Consider the following 9,131-nt stretch of genomic DNA (forward strand, 5'->3'; position numbering starts at 1 on the left):
AAAACTGAAACTATATATTAGCTACATCTGTGCAGCCATGAATTAATGTACTTTTGCCACCAAACTGTCAACACGCCTTGTATACTTCTCATGCGCATGTAAAAATGTGATTTTTATATATGGCTTGCTGGTAATTGACTTAGATGTTCTCAAACTTTGTGATCCCAGCTGGAAAAAAGTTTATGGCACCATAAATTTACTCTTATCATCACACAGCTCTGCACTCAAGAACAGAAATGTGGAGAAACCTGCTCATTGCAGGAGTCACCTGCCTCAGACATTCAGGCACACTGCCAACTAACTAAAACGAGACACAAGGTGGATGAGGTAATATTTGCTATTGGATCAGCTTCTGTTGGGGAAAAAGACAAGCTTTTGAGCTACACAGTGCTCTTCTTCCTCACCCATCTTTTCTCTCTAATAGCCTGGGACCCAGATTCCTCCAACACTACAAACAACTTACTAAAGTGTCATGGGCTTGCATTGCTCCATGTCATGTGATGTGGGTCTTTTATTGTATTGGCGATGTCTTTTATGTGAGTTTACCAAGATGTCTTTTATGTAAGCTTACTAAGACATCTTTCTGCTGATAACCATAACATAACCAGACATGAAGAAGAGCTCTGTGTAAGCTTGAAAGCTTGTCTCTTTCATCAACAGAAGTTGGTCCCATAAAAGATATTACCTCACCTACCTTCTCTCTCTCATATCCTGGGACCAACACAGCTGCAATAACAAAACAAACCATAATAGTGCCATATTTGGTTAACCAGGGAGTGCAATCCATTCTCTCCCTCAAAACTCCAAGGTTATTGACTTTTTAAAAAAAGTATTTTCAGCTATACAACAACACACAGAAATGCAATGTAAAACCAACATTATATATATAACTTCCTTTCTTTTGTTCAGTCAGAATTTTCTCTTATAATCAAGATGTATTAAAACTAAGGGCTGGTCTACACTGGGGGGGGAGGGATCGATCCAAGATACGCAACTTCAGCTACGCGAATAGCGTAGCTGAATTCGAAGTATCTTGGATCGAATTACCTGGGGTCCACACGGCGCGGGATCGACGGCTGCGGCTCCCCCGTCGACTGCACTACCGCCGCTCGCTCTGGTGGAGTTCCGGAGTCGACGGTGAGCGCGTTCGGGGATAGATATATCGCATCTTAACGAGACGCGATATATTGATCCCAGATAAATCTATTGCTACCCGCCGATACGGCGGGTAGTGAAGACGTACCCTAAGAGTTTAGTAAATTGAAAGAAAGATAGAGTCTGAAATTTCAAATTCCCGGGACGTTTTCCCCCATATATGCTAAGAGGGCCACCAAATTTAAAAAAAAATCCTCATGATTTTTAAGCAACATTCATGATGAGTAGCTGGAAAGGCAAACTTCTCTTTCTTACCATCACAAAGCAATGGTGGAGATATATGTACAGTAAATGACTGATCTTTTGGGGATATGTTAATTGGAAGCAGAAAGCTTCCTTTGCCTGTTTTCTAGTTGTAATGAAGTGAGTGGAAGCTGAATGAAATAATGTTGTATAAATGACTCGCATGTTATCTGACTCATACTAACGTTCTCTCTCCTGGAGGTGTCAGAAATATTTCAGTGCATAAGTAAGAATGCTCTGGTTACTGCCCGGAAGATTGGAACATAGTGATGATCTTGCCTGATGCTACTCTTCAGTTTCCAAGCTATGACCGTAAGTCATTCAGTTCCAAGATGACCTGTTTTCTTGTCATAATTGTTTGTTGAGTAATGATACTTGGCACTGTATGGAATATAGGAAACATGGTGATTCCATGAGAGGTTTAAACCCTCGCTCAGCCCCAGGCCCCACCCCCATACCACCCCTTCCCCCAAGGCCCCATTCCCACCCCCACCCCTCTTCCAGCCCTACCCCTCCTCTTTCCCACCTCTTTCCGCCCGCTCCACTGAGCGTGCCCCATCCCTGCTCCTCCCCCTCCCTCCCAGTGCCTCCTGCATGCCGCTGAACAGCTGTTCTCCGGTGTGCTGGAGGCACTGGGAGGGAGGGGAAGGAGTTGATCAGCAGGGCAGGCAGCCGCAGACATGACTCGTGGACCCCCTGGAGCCAGACGTGACTCGCGGAACCCCTGGAGTACCTTCGCTGACCCCCTGGGGTCTGTAGACCCCAGTTTGAGAACCGCTGCTATAAGCAATAATTAGGACACAGGCCACCAAGTGGCCAACGGTTGTATTCATTACAAAGCAGTACGGAAAATAGTTTGCTTTAAATTAAAATTAGTTGGTAAATTGTAACTGATAGATTTTTTTGCTTATCCAAAACACAGTCTTTGGGTGAAAGGGATTGTTAATCATATCTCTTCATGACATTAGTAATTAACAGCTACAGTATATAAACACACATTTATTAAAGGGCATACTATTTTGTTTCTCTGTACTTGACTGTAGATATTGAGTACAGACATGTTCAAACAAAGAGTATGTAAGACCGTGTTTCTCTCAGTTATCTTTCATTTATTTGAGGGAACATGCACAGTTGTTCACCTGCATTACATTTTTCCATTCAATCTTATTACGGTCAGTATGTGCATCATTTGGCATCTCCTTTAAAGGTCAGGGCAAGTGACAGCAGGTTATACATGAATAAAAGCATCCATGTTCTGCTCACAGAAGATCTCTACAAAGGTGTAAGGTCTATATTTTTATCCAGGAATCAGATTAAGACAACATAACTTCCATGGATTTGTGCTGACTAATTTAATCATGTTGGAACCATTAGTGTAATAGAAATTGAGTTTCTATTGTATAGTGTTTAAGCAGCATTTTCAGGGAGTTAAAATTTAGCTGTGAAAATTAGCTCTGGCTTCAGTTTGACTTGCTTGTACTTACAATAGAGCAGAGCAGACAGTTGAGGGGAAAAGTCTTTACAAATGTGTTCACAAATACTGAATCGCAAATTGATCCAGCCATTTTTGCATCTTTTTTTATTTGCCTCTTTGAGAAAATTTGTGTAAACAGCTTTGTTTACACATGGGTGTTTGGGGAAGAACTTTTAACTATGCAAACGCATCTATTTGCATGTAAACGAATGTACTCATATTTAACTGTGTAGGTAATACAAACTGACTTTTTGTTTGCAGTATTTTAGCCATGTGGGTCCCAGGCTATGGGAGAGACAAGGTGGGTGAGGTAATATCTTTTGCTAGACCAACTTCTGCTGGTGAAAGAGACAAGCAGTTGAGCTACAAACTTCTTCTTCAGCTCTAGAAAATGTAGTCAGAGCTGCAGCTGCACCGATGCAACTGTGCCACTGTAAGCTCTCTAGGGTAGCTGCTCTAAGCTGATGGGAGAGATCTGTCCCCAGCCCCCATGAGCAGCTGTAGCTCTCCTGCTGACATAGTGCTGTCCACACCGGCGCTTATCTTGGTATGACTTACATCGCTCAGGGGGGTGGTTTATTTACACCCCTGAGCGACAGAAGTTATGTTGACATATGCTGTAGTGTAGACATAGCCAGAGTGTCACAGCTAAATACAAGGTGGGACAGATTATTTAGCATAAGGGGTAAACACATGATGCAGGAGAGCATTTAAAATGAAGCGGGCAATTAACACATCTGCAGTCATAGGACAAAGAAGGGACAGCATGTTACAGTTTGTGACAATGAGTCATAAAACCAGTACCTTTGTTGAGTCCATGATATTTAGAATCTAAGGCTATGTCTACACTACAGCTTATGTTGACATAACCTATGTCACCCTGGTATGTGAATAAACCACCACCCTCGAGCGACATAAGTTACCATGACATGAGCTTGCATCTTCGCGAGTTGCGCCACTGCAGCACTGTATGTGTAGAAACGTCCTAGCAGAATTATGAATTTAAGCTCCCAGGCTCGTCTTTTGAAGGTGTTGTGCAGGTTTCTTTTGAGGACGAGGACTGTGAGGTCAGAGATGGAGTGATCACTTTGTGAAAAATGTTTGCCCTCTGTGATGGGGTGTTTTTTGTCTTCATCATTTTTCTGTGTGAGTTCATTCAAGACGATAGCAATTGTCTGGTTTCACGCCAGTAGTTGTTGGAGAATTTGATGCACTGGATGAGGAACATCACATGTTGTGATAAGCATGTGGAGGACTCATGGATCTTGAAAGATGTGTTGTAAGAGGGAGAATTGATCATTGTAGCAGTGGAGATGTGTCTGCCGGTTTTGCATCTGTTGTTCTGGTAGTCTGGTGCTGCTTTGAATCGGTGTTTCCTAGTCTGTGGGAAACTTGCCTCTGGTGATGAGTTTGGAGAGATTGGGGCCAAATGAAAGCCAAATGACAGGGGGTCAGGAAAGATTTCTTTAAGGAGGGGGTCCCCATCAAGTATGGTTTGTAAGTGTTTGATGATATCCTGTACACATTCCAGTGTGGGGTGGTTGGTGACAACTAGGGGTGTGTGGTTGATGGGTTTTTGTTTTTGTTTGTTTGTTTGTCTTGTGTACTGAAGCAGGTTCTCTAGGGTTACTAGGGTGGCCCATTTCATGATGCAATCTACTTCTCTGGTGCAGTGTCCTTGTTTGGTTAAAGAGGTTTTAAGTGTGTTAAGGTGTGTATCCTGGACTTTCTTTCTGGAGTGTACTCTGTGGTATCTGAGTGCCTGGCTGTAGATAACAGATTTCTTGGTGTGTCTCGGGTGGTTACTGGATGTGTGGAGGTATGTGCGCAGCTCTGTAAGTTTCCAGTATATGGTTGTCTTTAGGGTTCAATTGCTGAAAGTGATTGTGGTGTCCTGAAAGTTGATACTGGTGACTTCAGATCTGTTAATTGTGCACTTCATCTTAAATGCTGACTGGCAACATGTGTTTATCCCTTATGCTAAACAATCTGTCCCACCTTGTATTTACCTGTGACACTTTGATTACCTTTTTCAGACCTGAAGAAGAGCTCTCTGTAGCTTTAAAGCTTATCTCTTTCACCAACAGAAGTTGGTCCAATTAAAATATATTACCTCACCCAACTTGTCTCTCTCACAAACTGACTTTGAAAGTCCTACCTGAGTCACCTCACTTGCAAACACACAAACAACTGAATGATCATTCAGAATAAAGAGCAATGAAAAAGAGGGGGCTGCGGGGAGATGCTTGAGCAGCAGAAAGACACCTTACCTTTGCAAGCATTCCAGACCCAGAACATGGACTGATATGTCCACAGGTGGATTCAGTGCCAATGGAAAGCCACACAATGAAGTGGGTCTCTGTGGGATATTTGGTTCTGAAGCCATTCACGAATGTGATATCAAAGGGTCACTGCCAGAGAGGGGGGCATCAGCCTCTATGTCAATTAGTCTTGATGGTTTATCTCTCTCTCCCCTCTCCGTCCAAGGCAGAAGAAAATAACCAGTGACATTTTTAAATATGGGATCCTCAAATGTAGCCACAATATAATAATCTTTTTTATATATTTCTCTGAGGTGGCAATTACCCGCCCACATTTTTTTCTGCCACGTCATTATCCTCTTACAGCTTAACCACAGAAGTTATTTTGTTCCAATACACAGATCAATGGAATGACCTAGCAACAACCAGCATCATTCTCACTCATAAGCCTTGTGGCATCATCATAGAGCCCTGGGAGTCTGATCAGTGGTTAATCTCTTGATGCAAAGGGCAAGTGACCCTCTCTCTGGGCCTGAGAGAGGACAGATAGGTAAAAAGCCTAGATAGCAATGCACTACTTAGAGAGGCGGCTCAACATGTGGTGTGTAGCATTCCACAGCATCACAATGTCCTGCTTCTGTTGAGGATGGTGAAGTTGATGCTTTAGCTGGTGTAACTACTTAATGTGCATAACATTCAATGATAATTTAAACCATTTTCTGTTCAACAAACTTGATTTTTTGTGTGAATGTACAAGTTATTTGCTAGTATTCTTTGGATAGTTTATGCTAACAAATTTAAGTCCTGGGTTGCTTGCAAAATGTTCTGATAGGTGACCATTCACACACTGCACGTATGTCACATGGTATTGTTTCTGTTCCTTAAGTGCAAAACTAAAACTTTTAAAACAGAAGACTAATAATCAACAAATGAGGAATAATGCATATTGCACTTTAGGTATGGGCTTCCATATGTATACTCATTTTTGCAGCTTCTAACATTCAGTACTGTTTTTATGAATACCTTATTGCCAAATACCCACAAACCACAAATAATATGACCCAACAAATCACAGTGACCCAAACTGGCAGCTTTAATTTGTGAATCAATATTTTTTAACATTTGGCTGCTCTACAGTTGGAGAACACATCACATAACATACACTGGGCAGAAATGGATGCCGACCTTTCGGACCATGCTGTGAAGATACTCAGCTTTTGCCTCACTACTGAGGAACAACTTCACCACTAAGTTGATGGTAATTATTGTTATAGGATTTTACGCTTAGAAGTAGAGGTTACCTACTTATTTAGATATGGGGCTCTCTCTTAGATTATTTAGCTCATCTCTCACCATAAGCTGGTTATTATCTAGATAAGTCATATTTTTTTCATAAGACCATTTAAACAATAAAGTGGTGCTTCTTCCTGCAATTCATATTTAAAAACGCATTTGATACAATGTAAATGGCTTTTTCTTTAGTGAATCACTTATAAATAATTCATGGTTCAGAAAACATTTAAATGAGAGGGAAATAAAACCTGTGCTGGAAAATGTATGACCTATTCCAAACTCCCAGGGTTCTGAATACAATATAGAGGTGGGCAAGTGAATTAGTTACACAGGCTTGGGACCTCATATATCTAAAAAGGAGACTCTGTAAACAGACTAATTCTTTTTGAGATATGACTACATTTGTCCCTAGAGTCACATCTAGAATATGTCCCATTTACATTTCCAAGGAGCTGAGTTTGATGAAGCTGGGGAAAGGTTCCAGCTTCTCCCTGAGATGACATGAGAGCAGGGTGTTGGTTTTTTTTTTTTTTTAAAGGAGTCATTTTAAAAAGTGAGAAGCAAGAATGTAACACCAAGTAACACTTGTGCAAAGCTCCATGTTGTGTATGAAAGGGTCGTCACTAACCTCATTAAGCATAATGAATAAAGGCTCCACGTATATGACTGGTCCCTGTGCAGAGCCACAACAGATGGGAAGAAAGGCTTTTCCTATGGTTCGGAAGCATCTGGGGGTAGCACTGAGCATCCCAATGGGAAAAAGAAAGGGGAGAAGCCAAAGGGCAGAGTCAAGGGGATTGAGGGACAAGAAAGCAAATCTCTGTCTGGCTTGGCTGTGTGGCAGTTTCCCCCTTCTCCTTGGCTTGTACAGGAAGCTCTCCACCCTCCTTTTTTCAATCTACTTCCATCCTTCATCCACTGGTTGGAGCCCTAGATTCTGTTCTCAGTCCCCTCTCTGGAGTTGGCCATTCTGAAACCCTTCCCTGAGTGGCAGAGGTGAAATTCTAGTGAACGAGCCCTAAAGTCCCCAGGAATAATTCTTACTGTAACAAACCAGAATTCCTACTGGTCACTCCTGCTGTAGGATGGCCCCTTGTGTGTCAGCCCAGACTGTTTGCAGTGTCGTGTTTTGTGTTTGAAGATATGGGGACCTCTGTGTTCCTCCAGTTGTATGTACAACATAACTCCAGTCATTTCAATGCAGTTACACTGCCCTAAAGCTGGAATAATGCGGTGGTGAATCAGGAACAGGGAGTGCAATGTAACATTCTTTCCATGTACTCTTTATTCAGTGAAGATGGGATGGACCTTTCATTTATAGTGTGTTCTAGGAAAGGCTATGGTTTGGGCAAAAGTCCAAGGAGGTGGTTCTTTTAGCTGAACAATTTCTCCCCTTTTTGTCAGAACAAATTAGTTTAACTTAAATAAGAAGTGGCTTGGACTTTAATCCAGTCCTCAGAATGAACCTCTGAATGCTTCTGTGACAGGGTGTATAGATTGGCCAGGAAGGGGTTAAGGAACAGTTCTGGGCTAAGGAGACCCCCGACCCTTAGCCCTTGCTGAGCATGCTTGGACTGGAGGCAGGGTTTAAAAGCCAGCCAGGCAGCTCAGTCTGGGGCTGACCAGCCAGAGAGGAGGACATACCCTAAGAGCTCCCAGAGAGGACTGGAGTGGAGACTGCCTCATGCTGGCGAGCAGGAGACACTCAGTACCTGGCAGGGATGAGGGCTGGGTGCCCAAAGGTGACATTCCCCAGAGTCGGGTGGTGGTCAGATGGGACCTGGACTTGAGTAGGAAGTGACTCAGAGAAGTTGACAAGAGTCCGGACACCCTACAGAGAGAGTGAGCAGGCGAGTCAGTCTCCCAGAGCCCTGGGTTAGAACCCGGTGGAGTGTGTGTGTGGGGGGGTAGGGTTCCCTTACTTCTCTGAATTCTAGCCATCAGGTGGGACTGCTGCCGATGAAACTCTAACCACTGCCCCTGCAAAAACACCTCCCTGATCACAGCTTCCTCTACCATTTCCACTCTAGACCAGTGGTTTTTAACCTTTTTTTTTCATTTGTGGACCCCTACAAATTTCAAATGGAGATGTAGACTCCTTTGGAACTCTTAGACATAGTCTATTGAGCCCCAAGGGTCCACAGACCACAGGTTGAAAACCACTGCTCTAGACTATCACCATGGTTTACATATTTTCTGTGTCAGATGAAGTGGGACCAACTTAATTGTTTCATTTCACTAGGGGGTTTCATGCTGAAAGATTCTTTAGTTTCATAGGCAGCTAGATACTACCTCTCCTGGGGCTTTGCTCTCAGGTTCCATTCAAATCCTAAGATATCAAAGACTATATTGTAACTTCACAATCTGCACTAAGGGGGAGTGCACAGCTATAGCATCCCAAGAGCAGACGAGAGAATGAACTGGGATTTAGACCCACAGTTCCTTGTTTGCTCCCACCTTGTTCTTACGGGGAAGTAAGTTATTATTCCTTTCCATGAAGCAACTTATTCCCCACTGCAAATCTCGTTTGTTATGTTGGTTGGTGAATGGTGGTTGGAGTCAGGGTCCCCTTTGCTCACAGAGGGGAGTATTAGGTGAGTATTTCCTTCTCTCCTCCCTTTGACTGGCATAACAATCTGGGCAGGGCCAAGCAGGGATGCAAGGGAAACCTTGTTCCCTCTTACTCCCCGGCATGGCTGAGTAGG

The sequence above is a fragment of the Emys orbicularis genome, chromosome 2 (assembly GCF_028017835.1).
Source record: "Emys orbicularis isolate rEmyOrb1 chromosome 2, rEmyOrb1.hap1, whole genome shotgun sequence".
NCBI lineage: Eukaryota > Metazoa > Chordata > Testudines > Emydidae > Emys > Emys orbicularis.